At 35.9% G+C, this 17275-nt stretch overlaps 1 protein-coding gene across 2 annotated transcripts in view; it reads right to left on the bottom strand.

Moving 5' to 3' along the window:
• Positions 1-6265: 6265 nt before the first annotated feature.
• Positions 6266-17275, bottom strand: part of LOC118763415 — a 28632-nt gene continuing 17622 nt past the window's right edge. For both annotated transcript variants that reach the window (XM_036503013.1, XM_036503014.1), the window contains one exon: positions 6266-7605. The gene's annotated coding sequence lies outside the window, so the exon portion shown is untranslated. The remainder of the gene's footprint in view (positions 7606-17275) is intronic.

Below are 17275 nucleotides of genomic sequence, written 5' to 3'. Positions count from 1 at the left end.
ACTTGAGAAAAGTCTTGCATACTTTTACTGTTCCACTCATAGATTGCATTTGTAATGTACGGATTAGCCAGTCGATTTCTCTTTCTGAAAATCTCAGTTATCTAGATTCATCTTTAAGTATTTATTAACAAAACCTGGTGTTCAAATTATTATTGGTATGAATATGAATTCATAGTCTAGATTTAGAAGCTGGAGGTTTCGAAGCAGTTGTCCCTAGATATCCTCATTTTCTTGGATTTCCAAAGAGTTATTTATACCTGCAGGGCAGCCGACCTCTATGATGATACATACCCGTGCCCCTCTGTTCCAAACAGCAATATCCGGTCTGTTATGTTAATATTTGACAGACGTTTTGATGGCAATATTCCACCAGTATTCCTTGAATTGGTCTTTATGAAGGTATTCCATAACATAGGGATTTTCTAAGTTTATTTCAGGACAGTCTTTTTTTGCAGATGGCATTGCAAATTGTTTTAGCAACAACATCGTGCTGCATAGGGCGGTAGTACCGTGACGACATTTTAGTACAGCTGCTAATCATATGCATGATGTCTTCCACAGAAACATGACATAGCCAACACATGCGGTTGCACTTTAGGATTGCAAGAGCGTTACTGTCTCTCTTGTTCACCAGGTACTTTGTGGCAATTTCTTGTTCCTGGATTGCAAAGGCATAGCCTTCAAAGTATGATATGATGTAGTGGTCTTGTGTCTAAGAGAGGCTGCACTTCGTGTCAGTTCTACTAACTTCTTCAAGCTTTCGGGCAACATACCCATGCATAACCTTTTTTTCTGTATGCTGAGTGCTTTCATCCAGGTCTTCTCTGAGGCAAGATACCCCAGCTGTTTTAGGGCTGTATAGGAGATCATCAGGAAGAGAGTGCGTCTAGAGGAGCTCACTGCCAACTCATAAAATGTTGCTCATTTCTCCTTTCAGCACTGCATTAATATATTTATTTTTGCTGCTGTTGTTTAGCAGGTGCTGCCTGAGTGATATCATATGGCATTTGAAGGCCGTCCGCACTGATCCCGGGCCTCTACCACCTTCATTTCTTCTTAGGTAGAGCCTGTCAACATCACTGTTTCTGTGGAAGTTCCCAGCTGTCAGGATTTTGCAGGTTTTGACATCTATGGAGTGGATTTCCTTACAGACCAATCAAGTATCCTAAATGTTGGGATCAGCACTGGTACTGCAAATTCATTGTGGGGTATTGTTTTGTTGTAAGAGAAGAGCTCCGAATGTCATATTTTCCTAAGTCTGGTGTAATATTCTCGGGTTACTCTATTTTTAGTCACAGTGCCTTCATATTATACATTTTCGTCTATGCCTAGGTACTTGTAACATTCTTTGTATGGAATGGGGAAGACAGAGAGAGACCATTGATGCACAGGTTTTGGGTTTGAGAGGCGGACTTTCCTCGTTCTATAACCAAATATGAACATTCCTTTTGGCCAAATTCCATGTCTATATCAGATAATGTAAATAATTCCGGTTGTTTTGGGACATTGTTAACACTTTTTGCTTAAATCTTCAGGTCGTCTACAATGAAATTATCAGTTACATTGCTTTTTCGAGCAGTTGAAGATCCTAGCATATAACTATTTTTTTTTTCTGCAGTAGGAGAAATAAACCAGTTATCGATGGAAATATTTCTAGAGGAAGGCATTCAAGACGAACTTTTTAAAAGCTCCTCTACATCTGCACGTCCGATGTTGACGGTGCCATGATGTATGTATGTATGTATGTATGTATGTATGTATGTATGTATGTATGTATGTATGTATGTATGTATGTATGTATGTATGTAAGTATGTATGTATGTATGTAAGTATGTATGTATGTATGTATGTAGTATGTATTTATTATGTATGTATTTATGTATGTATGTATGTATGTATGTGCGTATGTATGTATGTATGTATGTATTTATGTATGTATGTATGTATGTATTGCATGTATGTATGCATGTATGTATGTATGTATGTATGTATGTATGTATGTATGTATGTATGTATGTATGTATGTGTGTGTATGTATGTATGTATGTATGTATGTATGTATGTATGTATGTATATATGTGTGTATGTATGTATGTATGTATGTATGTATGTATGTATGTGTGTGTGTATGTATGTATGTGAAACTACGTTATTCACCATGTCTTTCCCAAAGATAATAGAGTGTGGTATGTTGAAATTTGGAGGCTATTTCCGGCAGGTGGAGAGACTGTGTAGAGGCTCCCTTGTTGGTTCAATAATTTTATGCATGATCTTTTAGGTCCTACGTAAGAAACTTAAGTCAATGTGGAAACTAACTCGGTCAATAAGTTCATTCGATTCCATTCCTGCTCTGTCTCTCTTTGTGTTATTTTGCATTTCCCGATATTATGGAAAGGATAACGAGAGATATCTATTTCCAGAATTATATTGCATATTGTTTTCTTTCTTTAGGATTTAGGTAATTAAAACACAACCCACAGGTTCCCATCAACCGCTAGTCTATACCAAGCGGTGTATGGGCAGGATCTACGTATTATCAGTGATTTAAAGTACCGCAATGCAGATAAAAAGCTGAATGCATTTGGCCACAACATAGTGTAATGTTAAGCCGATTCGCAAAAAGCATTCCAGGCTCATCTGACCAGCTTTTTGCATTTTTTCTCTTTCCATTCACTCAGTCCACCCCACCCCTCCCATCTCTTACTTCCCCATCTTTATCATCCTTTACCTCCATATTTTTCTTTGACATCTTTTCTACACCATTGTCCTTATTGTTGTTGCTGTTATTGCTCTTCTTCTTCTTCTTCTTCTTCTTCTTCTTCTTCTTCTTCTTCTTCTTCTTCTTCTTCTTCTTCTTCTTCTTCTTCTCCTGCTGCTGCTGCTAGTCATATACATTTATATACTCATCCACAGACGCAAAATTTGTGAGTGCGCGCAAACATATACAGGCATACATACATATACATATATATATATATATGCTTGCATGCGAATAAATATACATTTATGTATATATACATACTTATGTGTATATGCATGTGTGAGTGTGCGTACGTATATGTATATAACATATGTTCTTACGTACATGCATACATAAATATACATACATATATATATACATATATAATGTAGGTATGTATATATATATATAATCGGTGGGGTGTGTGCATATATAGATATATATATTATATTATATTTATATATTATATATATATATCTATATATACTATTATATATATATATATGCACACCAGAGATTATAATATATATATATATATAAATTTTTTCCGTTAAAAAACTAAAGGAAGCTAATGCATTCTGGCATCCTAAGGTTCCATGGGGGGGGGTGCTGAAGTTCGGATGGTGTAGCATTATATTTGAAGAATGAGTATTATCTAACATACAAAGCATTTCAAATGGAAGAATTGGTTTCTCTTCATATGGCGGAATTATGTGCAACGTAAAGAAATATTCCTCAATCCCACAAGGTTGTCGTTGTGTACACCATTTTGCAGTAACTACTTACGGCAGTTGTTGCCTCATTAAGAACTTGGCTAGGATATACTATGATGTGCTGGTTTCAGGTGTACTACAGAAATGCTACTACGTGTACATTCCATATTGCACCCAAAATAGGGCAACCCAACTGACAGGCATATATTGACTAACATACACACACCAGCATCTGATCTACAATATGCTAATGTAATGTCATCCCCGCCTCTCTATCTATTCTACCTCTGCTATCATGGATTCTGTTCCTCTGAACTGTCTAGGCAGTTCCTCTGAACTGCCCTCGTTAATCCTATATTCTACTCATCATTTCCTGCTTAAAACCACTTGCTCTAGCTTGCCTCTTCAGAGCAGCAGATGTCTGAAATTCCCTCTTTGCCTACGTTTACTCTGTTGTTGTCGACTTACATGTAGTCACGATGATATTGTTTACAAATGTTATGATGTTATTTGGTTTGTTATAATGCAGTATTTCTCTGCTGTTGCTAGGTGACAGCTTTGCCACATTTATGTAAGTATACCATGTTCGATGATTGATATCGACATTTTCAAGATACCGTTCTGTCAACTACCATGCACAGCTGGATAAATCTGAGATATCCTTTTTCTCATTTTTGAGTAAGTAGAATTTTGTTTGCGGAAACAGCTTTTAAAGCAATCTGTCGGCAGAGCAATATATGATTATTTTGTTTATTTCCTTTCTATCCGCTCAAGATTTTACCTTCAGTTTGTACATAACTAAAATAGCCATATACATATCATGTCTAATGTATACACATTGTCGATAGCCCACTTAGTCTAACATTAGTTCTAGAGACAACATCACTTATGAACGTGATGTATTAAAAGCAGAATAGATATCAGAGGGGGTCGAAAATTCGTCTCAGCAGTGGCCAGAGAGAAGGCCAGATATATTTCAGCTTTGGGGACCTTGTCAATTGCGTCTACTCGCTGCGAAGATCGGAGAGAATTCGTCGCCTCTGATATAGGAAAAAATGAATGAAACACACACTGATGTTGCGAATATTCATTGTATATTATCTCCCTCTCTCTCTCACCCACTCTTTCTCTCCCTCTCTCTCTCCTCTCTCTCTCTCTCTCTCTCTCTCTTATTACTCCCACTACCGCCATCAACACCACTACTTTTAACAAAACATCATCAAATCTCTCTAAATTTCTTTGTCTCTATTTCTCTTCCTCTCTTTCTCTCTCTGTCTCACTGTCTTGGTCACCATCCCCACCGTCTCTATGACTACTATTACTCTCACCCCATCATGAGAAATAGTAGGAGTGTCATTGAATAGTGAGAGAAGGGGTCTAAGGGTGACACACTGACACACAGAAATTAGTTTTCGCATTATGTATGTACATATACATATACATGTAGGCATGTACATGTATGTGTGTATATATGCATATATATATATATATATATATATATATATATATATATTAATATATATATATATATATATATATATATATATATATATATATATATATATATATATATATATATACGAAAGAAGGTTTGAAAATGCAATTTGAAAATATGTTTATTTACTTTACCGTTTCACTCTTTAGAAAAAGATTGTCAAAAGTAACATGTAAAATTTTCGTTGTGTTAATTATTTGTTGTCACAAAATGCCACAAAACATATATACATTCTTTGGTAACAAGAACATGTTAAGGACATAAAAAAGTTTAACAAGTTCATTAAAATATTGGGCACAAAAGATTACAACATAAATATACATTCTCAAGAAAATGTTAAAGATAATTTCCAGAAGGAATTATTAAAAAGTTCAGTAGAATATTGGTATACACGCACAGAATATTATGAGTTCAAAAAATTTTACATTATAGTAGTAGGGAAGCTCAAACTGACCTGTCCACCATGTTATCGTAAAATACTATTTTCTATTTCAAGAGACACTGTAGGTGTGTTTGGGTGGGGGGAAGGAAGAGTAATGTGGAACTGAAAACAATTTCTTCTTTTGTCTCTCCTTCACGCATCAATGATTTGGGGGATTGGTCTTTAGAGGTCAGAATGGTGCGAGTGTGTGTGTGTCTTTGTGTGTGTGTATATACATATGTGGTGTGAATAGATATGTCTGTGTTTGTAAAATTTGATAGGACGGTGTGTGTGTATGTGTGCCCGTTTGTCAACCGTGTGTGTGATTGTCTTGGTGTTGTGTGTATATGTGTGTGTATGTGTGTGTATTTGCGTGATTGGCATTTGTCATGGTGCTGTGTGTGTGCATGTGTGTGTATATGTGTGTCTGTATGGATATCAGAATGGTGTGAGTGTGTGTGTCTTTGTGTGTGTGTATATATGTATATATGTGTTTGTGTGTGTGTGTGGGGGGGGGCTGTTTTTGATTGGTCCCAGGGTCCATTGTGGTGTAAATAGATGTGTTTTTTTTTAAATTTGGTAGCATGGTGTGTGTATATGTGTGCCGTTTGTCAACCGTGTGTGTGATTGTCTTGGTGTTGTGTGTGTGTGCGTGATTGGCATTTGTCATGGTGCTGTGTGTGTGCATGCGTGCATATATATATATTATTTTTTTATATTATATTATATTATATGTATAATACATACATACATACATATATATATATATATATATATATATATAAACATACAAGGTGCAGTGAATGAATTGCCGTCAAAATTACGTAAAAATGAAAATAACACTGACATCTCATTTTTAACAGCTATATTTACTAAAATTTCATTAAAATATCTTGAAAAATATAGAGTAAATTTATTCAATAAAATCCCCATTAGCTTCAACCACGACCTGCAGACAACTTCGGAATCTCCTACAACTCTTCTGGACGGTCTCCTTGTTTAAGTTGGTAAATGCTGCCATAATCCTTGCCTTCAGTTCAAGGATTGTTACAAGGAGTTTTGTTGGTCTCTCGCTCAACTGCGTCCCACACATAATAATCAAGAGGCTTGCAGTCAAGGAGGTTGCAGTGTGGGGAGAGAGGAGGGCAGACAGAGAGAAAGGGGTGGGGAGAGTGAATGAATCAATGTGTGTTGCGAATATTAAGCCATGGATTTTTCTAACAACTATCTTAGTCGCAACTGAATGAAGGAAACCCAAGTAAGTCGGACAAAGAAAGCGGCTCAAAAACGTATTTGTACTTAAAGAAAATTGAAATGCGAAAACATGTGGCATGAATATTATACGAATGGGGATGGGGATCGTTGGCGAATGAACGGCATAAGTGGAAAGCATCAGCCATGATGAAGCCCAAAACATCGCCTCGGCACGAAACAAGCATCTGATTGTAAAATGTGAGCGTAAAATGCAGTGCTAAGCAACAAACATAGCGCCTCAATAAATAACCGATTCTGCAGCCCGCATTAGCCTACATAGTTACATACGGGTCCATAAAAGCTGCCATTCTCGACCCCGATGGATTACGATTGCCGCCACCGACAACGATGACATTATTTACCTGCATAAATGCAATTGGCTCAACACCCCCATGAAAGTTATGATACAGCAGATCAATCGCTTCTTCCCTCAAAACATACTTTCCTTTCTTTAAAAAATTCAGATAAATCCCGGATAAAATATTTAGTTACGTCCCTTAGGGTTCTTGAGTTCAAATTCTGTCAGGAACAATTTGGCCGTCTACATTTTCGTGGTTGATAGAATAGAATATCAATGAAATACTGAAGTTGAGTCAATATTCTTGTAATGCATTTTAGAAGGAAATGAATTATAATAGAAGGACAATCACGGATTTTTTCCATTCCGATAAATAGGAATAAATATATACATATACTGAGCTGCAAAGAGTTAAATATTTCGGCCATAAGCACAGCGCAGAATACAACACCAATTCAATTAGTCGATACCAAATGACTTAGTCCGTAGGTATATAAACCTTGACAAATATATGAAAAAGATAAATCCAGAAATTCAGGGAAACTCATATCCAGTATTATTATAACAAACTCATTTTTTTCCGTTATGATTTCATCTGGTGGGAAACGGCCTTCACAGACTTACCAAGATTAACGCATTCGACGTGGTTGATGTTCCTCTTCTGTAGGGGTTTTATTTAGTTATCTGTCGAATAAATGAATTTATAAGAAGAAATTAATTAATCGTAAACATCAAGTGAATATGAGACATTAAAATTCTTAAGTTGGATTTTAATGTATGAGGATAAATGTGCGTGCAGAATGTAAGGCAGAATAAAGCAGGGAACACAATAAATAAATAAATAAATAAATAAATAAATAAATAAATAAATAAAAATTATAGATTTACCTCTCTTTAGTGCAAAATAAATGAGTGAACAATTATCTCTCCTATCAATATTTTTTACCCCTAGCAATTTATCTCTTTTAACTCTCAGTTTGATGAGCAATGTGAAATCGGCCCTTACTTCAATTATGTTGAAAGAACAAAACCTTATTTTGTACAAAATTGTACAATATCTTTATTATCATGGTTCTAATAGACTCTTAAATCCTGTAAAACAAATCTTCTGTGTTTTTTCATCTTCTCTCTCTCTCTCTCTCTCTCTCTCTCTCTCTCTCTCTCTCAAATATATACACACACACACACACATATATATATATATATTATATATATATATATATATATATATATATATATATATATATATATATATATATATATATATACGCAAACATGGATGTATACATGCATATACGTACATATACAGGGTTCTAGAGGTATTTTAGGACACTTAATTATGAGTATATTACTCTTTTCAATCCAATTGAAAGGTTTTCATTTCTTTGAGATTCTCCGAAGCAGATAAAATGCAAAAACAAGAAGTGGGAAGATATGCAGTCATTATTGCTATATGTCATTATTGCTATATGTCATTATTGCTATATGTCATTATTGCTATATGTCATTATTGCTATATGTCATTATTGCTATATGTCATTATTGCTATATGTCATTATTGCTATATGTCATTATTGCTATATGTCATTATTGCTATATGTACGAAACACAGTGACTTAGAAATTGTCAACTTTCTAAATGATGCAAATCTGGAATTGGAAGCCTCAGGCTGCAATGTTTCAAATAAGGTTTTCGGATACTACAAGAATGCTGCGATTCAATGAGTGCCATCGCCAAAGAACCTCAAGGCTTTCGGATACTACAAGAATGCTGCGATTCAATGAGTGCCATCGCCAAAGAACCGCAAGTGTCGGAGTGAACTATCAGAACTCTGGGGCATGAGAACATTCCACACAAATCGCATGTAGTGAGGATAAGATAATTCATGCCAGCAAAGACACAGGAAAACTGTTTGATTCGTTGGTTAAGCGATTGGTTAACAAGTCTAACAGGAGATGTAGGCTCTGTAGAATTCACATTTGACTATCAGCTATTCGAAAATGCCATCACGATATTACCTACTAAGAGACATGCTGACGTGGTTAGAATATTATATAATGAGATCCTCAGGAAAAAATAATCTTGTGGAAACAAATATTAGATTCTACAATGATGTGAAGGGCATAACCACACGTAATACTGGTGAACTGTCCTTGTCCAGACTTCAACAACATGCAAGAACAACAGACCAACTATAATGATGTAAGACAGTGAAAAGAAGTTATGCACACTAACTGACGTTTGTTGTCCAGCTTTATAACATTAATATGTCTAACGTTATAAAGTTGAGTGAAAAAGAAAGCATACTGAACTGATGATAAATCTACTCTTAGTCCATCTAGAACAGTGGTTCACAAGTATTTTTTAACTATGGAACTCTAGTAGACACCAATAGCCATTCTGTTTAAAAACTAGTTTTAGATACTTCTTTCAAACTGTATATTTTGCTTTTCACACTAGCTTGTTAGCCTATCTGCATACATTCATTTTATTGTCTTTCTCCCTAGAAGTCACAGAGATGAAACTACTAAATATTATACAAAACAGACTTCAGATCTACAGCAAACTGAGTACACACAAGCAGTTCGACAAATTTGTGTTGGGTTGGCAACTAAGTTCCCGCAGCTTTTTAAATTTTGGAATTTATTACGTTTTTAAATTTTGAAATCTATTTTTTTCGAGAATTCTATTTTTGAATAATTTTGGAATCTATTTAATTTATTTTTTTCTAGATAATTTTAGTTAATTTTTGTTTATTTTCAGATCATTAAAATGCAATGTCAAGTTAAGAAAAACGAGCATTTTCGACACCTCCTTCTTTTTGCTTTTAATCACGGTTCTAAGGCTCGTGACATTTGTGCAGTGTATGGAGATGGTGCCATAGCTAAAAAAACCGCTCGTGATTGGTATGCCAAGTTCAAAAATGGAAATTTTGACCTCAAAGACGCACCTCGTTCTGGCCGTCCAGTTGAATTCGATGAAGAGCGATCAAACCAACTTTTGCACGAAAATTCTCGTCAAAATTCTTGATAAGGGAACTGGCAAAGAAAATGGAATGCTCCCACACTGCTATAGAGAAGCATCTTCACTCGATGGGAAAGGTTCAGAAGTATGGAGCATGGGATCTGCATGCTTTAAGTGACAAAAACAAAAATCAACGAGCCACAATCTCCGTTGGTTTGCTTGCTCGTCACCGCTCAACTCATGGACACAAGCAACGATTTCTTTACCGAATCGTTACTCGCGTCGAAAAATGGTGCCTGTACATCAATATGAAGCAGCGTAAGGAATGGCTTAGCCCCGGTAAACAAGCGACACCGCGCATGAAACAAGATCTTCATCCGCGTAAAACGATGTTGTGTGTATGGTGGGACTAGGAAGGGATTATCCATTACGAATTGCTTGAACGGAATCAAACGGTCAACGCGGAACTCTAAGCGTAACGACTCAACACGGCTATTCAAGAGAAAAGACCCAATCGGCAGCATGGAGTTCTGCTGCACGACAACGCCCGCCCTCATATCGACAATATGACCAAGGAAGCCATTCAAACGCATGGCTGAGAAGTGCTGCCACACCCGCCATACTCTCCTGATGTGGCACCAACGGATTTCCACCTTTTTCGATCTCTTTTAAATGCTATACTGATGCAGAATTGAGAGCTTGGTTGGATCAATTTTTCGAGTCGAAATCAGGTGATTTCTACCAACGAGGTATTGAAAATCTTGTTGAACGTTGGGAAGAAGTTATAAACAACAAAGGTGAATACATTATTGATTAATTAGTTGTTATTTTTTTTATTAAACCTTTAAAAAAATTTTAATTTAATAGACGGCAGGAACTTAGTTGCCAACCCAACATATATCTTAATTATTGTAACGACTAACATAATGATCAACTTAATAAATGACCATATTAATAACCAAGCAACTACCATTCTTCATTCATTTCTCCGCTGCCTTAAAACATCAACATTACGTCATTACATACACACACACACACACACGCACACGTGTGTGTGTGTATGTGTGTGTGTGAGGAATACAGCCGATTGCTGGTGCAATAACCTCATGCACAGGCATTGTTGGTATTTTGCATGGGCAGTGGTCAGTGTACTTTTTGTCCTCGGTCAAGAGTGGACAGCCCTGATCATCATCGGTGTGTTTCCCAACCACATGGTTCTGGGTTTAGTCCCACTGCGTGGCACCTTGGGCAAGTGTCTTTTGCTATAGCTTCGAACCTACTAAAATATTTCTTCCAACTCTTTAATTTTTCTGCTGATTGTAGTCTGTGTAAATTGGACCTATTAATTTAAATATTTATATATCGATACTTAAAAATCCATCATCTGAAAGTCTCCACCGATTGCTTTCTGTCGTTTTGCATGTATACATATATACATATTTTGTATTTCACACCCAGAATGTTATATTTAATATATTTAATATATCTTATTTGTTTATCCGAATTATTGCCTATATATATATATATATATATATATAAAATTAAGATTCAGTTGAATTACGTAATTAGGTACTTAAACTGAGGCACCTTGCCAGTTCGGTATAGTTCGCACAGCTTCAAGTTAGGTGAACAGAATGTAAATAAGTAACACCTGTACATCCTTGTTATCTATTTACATTATATTATATTATATTATATACTAGCAGTATAACCCGGTCTTGCCCGGGATTAATTTACGATTATTAAGCTAATCAAGTTCTTTATTTCAAACCAAACTAAGTAATATCGACTCTGAACAAAACACTTTTTTACACGGCGTAAAATAAAAACAAAACTCTTTCGCACCCAAAGTAATGCGTGTGTAAGAGAGAGAGGGGGGAGAAAGATGAACGATTTAAAATAAATAAATGATTTAAAATAAATATATTGTGATTGTTGTGTGAGAAAGTATATATACTATGATTATAAAATATAGTGTCTTTCAAAAATATCCTGAATTTGAACACTATATCTCGTATTTAAGAAAAAAACAAGACATTTTACATTTCATTTTTTATGAACGTCGTCACTTACTCTCTCTCTCTCTCTCTCTCTCTCTCTCCCTCTCTCTATCTCTCACTTTGTCTTTCCCTTTTTTTTGTTTAGATGCCGTGAAACTGCTTCTCTTCCACTCTTCTTTATCTTGCTTTTTTTTGTTCGACGCCGTCAAAAAGCTGTGGCTGAAAATAGATTTTTATGAACGTTGTCACTTACTCTCTCTCTCTCTCTCTCTCTCTCTCTCTCTCTCTCTCTCTCACTTTGTCTTTCCCGTGAAACTCTCTGCCTCCTTCTTCCACTTTTCTTTATCTTATTTTTTTTGTTAGACGCCGTCAAAAAGCTGTGGCTGAAAATAGATTTTTATGAACGTCGTCACTTACTCTCTCTCTCCCTCTCTCACTTTGTCTTTCCCGTGAAACTCTCTGCCCCTCTTCCACTTTTCTTTATCTTGTTCTTTTTTTTGTTAGACGCCGTCAAAAAGCTATGGCTGATATTTTTATAGCTAAAAGCTATGGTTGAAAATAGAATTTTACCGTTATCCACGGATGCCTCGGGAAAAAAAAATAAGTTGACGAATGTCCTCCTAAAATTTGGGCGACATGCGTGCTAATTTGTGGATGGGCATAAACTACAATCACGTACACACACACATCTTGCCTTATATATATATGCAGATATATATATATATATATATATACATATATATATAAAAACTGAGAATGTGTCCCAGTCTGTATGTGTGAATCCCTAAAACTTGAGAACTACCCAACCGATTCCATTCAAATTTTACACATGCATTACTTCTTGCTTAATGCGGGCCCAGAGGAATCTTTTAAACTGGTTCGGTATCACGTGTCAAAAGTGAATATTGTTTCACTTTCTAATATGATAAGACTATAATATTGTTTCAAGTCCAAGGTATTTTAAAAATACACATTTACTGTTCAATTACCAGTTGATAATTATTGCAGTAGTTGAAACGTTGCAAGGTATTTACAGTTTATTAACCCTTGAATTAACATTTAATACACGCGCTTAATATATGATATTAAGAAATTTATCTATTATTATTGCGGCATTTACCGTTAAATCAGCAGTTCATACATGTACTTTGGTTAATCTATATATATAAATCTTTTTGTCTCTGTCTGTCTGTCTGTTCCCAATGCATTCTCAAATAGCTGCACCAAATTAAATCAAATTTTACAAGATAATAATATCACACCCCACGAGTGTCATACACGTGTAGATTATAGCAATATAATATTTTATAGAGATAATCTTTCTATAGTCAAATATAGTACAGGACATTTTATACCACGGCGACGACGACAACGGCACATTTCGTATACAAGTGTGTATGTGTCTGTCAGTGAATGTGTGTGAGTGTATGAAGGTGTATGATTATCTCAGTGTGTGTGTGTGTGTGTGTTTCCGCATTAGGGAGTTATTCAACACACACACACACATCTATACATACATAAACATATGTGACGTCTGACGTGCGTGAATGTATGTCTGTGTATGTCTCTCTTACTATATAGTATTGCACTCCGCGACTGTCAATATGTAATTTTTCTTTTATTTCCATTAAAACAATATAACATTTCATAGACGTAATCTTTCTGTAGTCAATTATAGTACCAGACATTTTATATGAGTGTGTATGAGTGCCTCTTTGCACGTTCGATACATACGAGATAGTAAAGGTCATTTTATACCACGACGATGACAACGTCCCATTTTGTATATGAGTGTGTATCTGGGGTGTATATGAGTATGTATGTCTCTGCGACTGTGTGTGTGTGTGTGTTTCCACGTTAGGCACTTTATTAAACATTACACACACATCTACACATACATATACATATTTGACGACTGACATGCGTGAATCTATGTCTATGTGTTTCTCTTACTATGTGTATGTGACTGTATGTGAAAGGGTATGTGTGTGTATCGTCACATGTTGTACATGAATGTGTATTTGTCTGTATGTTTTTGCGCGTTCATTGCGCACTTTATTAAACACACACACACATCTACACACACACTCATATATATATATATGTGTGTGTGTGACGAGAACGGCTGGTGGTGAAACTCTTGACAAAAACCAATAGGTGCACGCCCAAGATATATAAAAATACACGTCTACCGTTCAATTACCATTTCATAATTATCGCAGCAGTTGCAAGGTTGCAAGGTATTTACAATTTGCTTACATTTGGTTAATTTACACTGCTTACAAAAATACAGGCATACAACATACATAGTTACAACTCCTTACAAAAATAGAGATTAATGTATATGTTTTCTATGTCCATAAGTTTTAGTTTACAATATTGAAAAAAAATATTCCACCAAAGAAAAAACGTAATCTCTCCAGAAACACCGATTCAGCAGAAAACCGATGGTGAGAGTCTCAGGAAATAAGGGACAGGAGACTTTCTCAAGATCAGCAATAGTTTGTCGCAGCGCAATAGAGCCTCAAGATAGAAGAGTGATGAGACTTTCCCGAGATCAGCAAAGGCATGCTGCAGCATGTCTGATGGAGTCTCACGAGAGAAGGAAGATGAGACTTTCCAAAGATCAGCAAAGGCATGTTGCAGCACTTAATACTGAATCATTAAAACAACGTTTAGCCCATCAGATTATACAGAGGCCCAATAAAATAGCTCTCAGAAACAGGCCACGTACAAATTCGTTCTTCACATCTGGGGATGCTTTCAGATATGATCCATCCCATTCTCATAAAAATTATAATTCTGTCCAAATTGGTGTATTAAACTCAAAGCCTTAAAATTTACTCCACAAATGTTTTGATGTCAATACTGCGCCTTCCCGTATCACCTGTTTCAACATAACTGTAATATTCATATATATATATACAAGCCATTCCATTTTAATCCCGAGCAACACCGGGTATCTCTGCTAGTATACACACACACACATATACATACATACATACATACATATATACATATATACATACTCCCTCCTCCCTCTCTTCTCTCCCCCTTTCACTCTCCCCACTACCCCCACTCTACCCCAACCCCCAGCCGAACCCACACCCCACATGGGCTTTCCCCACCTCCCACCACACTACACTACACCATACGACATTACGCATCACATCATACATACTTACACACGTCCAGACCTTTCATACGCACATACATACTATCTCATACACACATACATACTATCTCATACACACACGCACCCTTATGTTGGGGCGAGGTCATTTGACCTTGTTATCTCCCCTACTATCCCTCTTGCGTCTAACGTCTGATCTCTGACTTCTGGCCGAAATCAGACCGCCATGTTAAATCGTTAGCTCCTGCACGCTTTTTTTTCTCTCCTTGTTTCTCTCCGTGTTTCGTTTCTGTGTATCTTTCTGTTGAAGAGTGTAGGCTCGAAACGTAAAAGACTTGTTTTATTTCTATTCCTGAGAGCCATACTAATACAATTGTTTGTTTGTACTCCACCTGCCTTCGTCTTTTGTTTATTTTCGTAAGCTTCCCGTTATATATATATATATATATATATATATATATATATATATATATATATTCATAAACGTAACAATTTGAGCGTCGCCCAGGCTAGCTGGAAAAACATACTCTGTGGTCTTAGAAAGATCATCCAACACAACAGCTTCACTTCGTAAAATTGTGTGTCTCCTCCAGAATTTACATTAACACGATCACTGCCAGCGAGGAAGAAGTGCAACTCACAAAGGGACAGGCTGAAAAACTAAAAACAACGCTAATGATATATATATATATATATTATATATATATATATATATATATATGTAAAAGTAAAAAAAATATACAAACTGGGACAAGAACGTGAAACATTTAGAAGACGACACAAAAAACACGGACGGGACTTTCGAAGCCCTCAGTCATCAGTCAAGAAGCGGATCATCTTCGCAATTTCGGCTGATTAATCTTGAGATTGCTCCGATCTGGGCAGCCCCCAAGGGAAATCTAAGCCAAGCGCATTAGATTCCTTGGAAGAAAGCCTCGAAAGTATACAACACAGGGACGGAAAACGGACGATGTTACACGAATAAAAATACAAAAATACGTAAAAACAATAATAACAAATATATATATATATATATATATATATATATATATATATATATAATGTAATATAATATAATATAATATAATATAAAATAATAAATGCGAAAACTAATTTCTGTGTTACAGATTGGCCCCATCTCTTTCACTATTCAATGACACTTCTACTATTTCCGGTGCTGGGGTGAGAGTTATAGTAAGCATAGAGACGGCGTAAGCGGTGGCGGAGAGAGAGAGAAAGAGAGAGAGAAAAAAAGAGAGAAAGAAAACGAAAAAGAGAGGGAGAGAAAGAGAGACAAAAAATTTAGGGAGCGACTGATGTTTTATTAAAAGTAGTAGTGTTGATGGTGGCAGTGCGAGTAATGATAAGAGAGAAAGAGAGAAAGAGTGGGTATATGAGAGAAAGAGAGAGGTGATGTACAACTTTGTTTAACTATCTCTCTGACAAAAATTGTTGTGGACAGCATATTGAACACTGAACCAACATACTGAACACTATCATTTTTGTTTATTTTTTGCTTTCTTTAATACATATATGCACACACACACACACACAACACACACACACACACACACACACACACCACACATATATATATATATATATATATATATATATATATATATATAATACACTTTAATTAAAATAAAGTTTTCCCAAAATTAAACATATCTAATATAATAAATGTGAATATCAGTGTGTCATACTTTTTCAACTTTAATAAATCCTTTCTAGGGAAGCACAAGGCCTCAAATTTTGAGAGAAAGGATTAAGTCGATTACATCGACCCCAGTACGTAACTAGTACTAATTTATCGACCCCAAAAGGCAAAGTCGACCTCGGCGGAATTCGAACTCAAAACCTAACGGCGGACGAAATACCTCTAAGCATTTCGCCCGGTGTGCTAACGATTCTGCCTGCTAGCCGCCTCAATATAATATTGTATAATATCTCTTATTATAAAAGGCAGATTTTATCTGCCTCCCTTTGGGAGTTATACAAATCTACAATATAGGATTTCTTCAATTACAATTTACCTTGCATTTTTAAGAGTACAATACATCGCGTCATGCCAGGTCCAGTTTTTAAAATTTAAACTCCAGTTAAGCAAAATTTACAGAAAACTCACATTCTGGTGTGTGTGTCAAATGCTTTTCTTAGTCTGGTTTACAGCACACGCAAACGCACACACACAGTGGGCAACGAATAAAATGAAAGTAATTCACTTACTGTAGTGAGTGATTCTTTCACTCTGCCT

The sequence above is a fragment of the Octopus sinensis genome, linkage group LG5 (genome assembly GCF_006345805.1).
Source record: "Octopus sinensis linkage group LG5, ASM634580v1, whole genome shotgun sequence".
NCBI lineage: Eukaryota > Metazoa > Mollusca > Cephalopoda > Octopoda > Octopodidae > Octopus > Octopus sinensis.
Note: the sequence above shows the minus strand (reverse complement) of the source record. Positions and strands in the feature narration are given on the sequence as shown.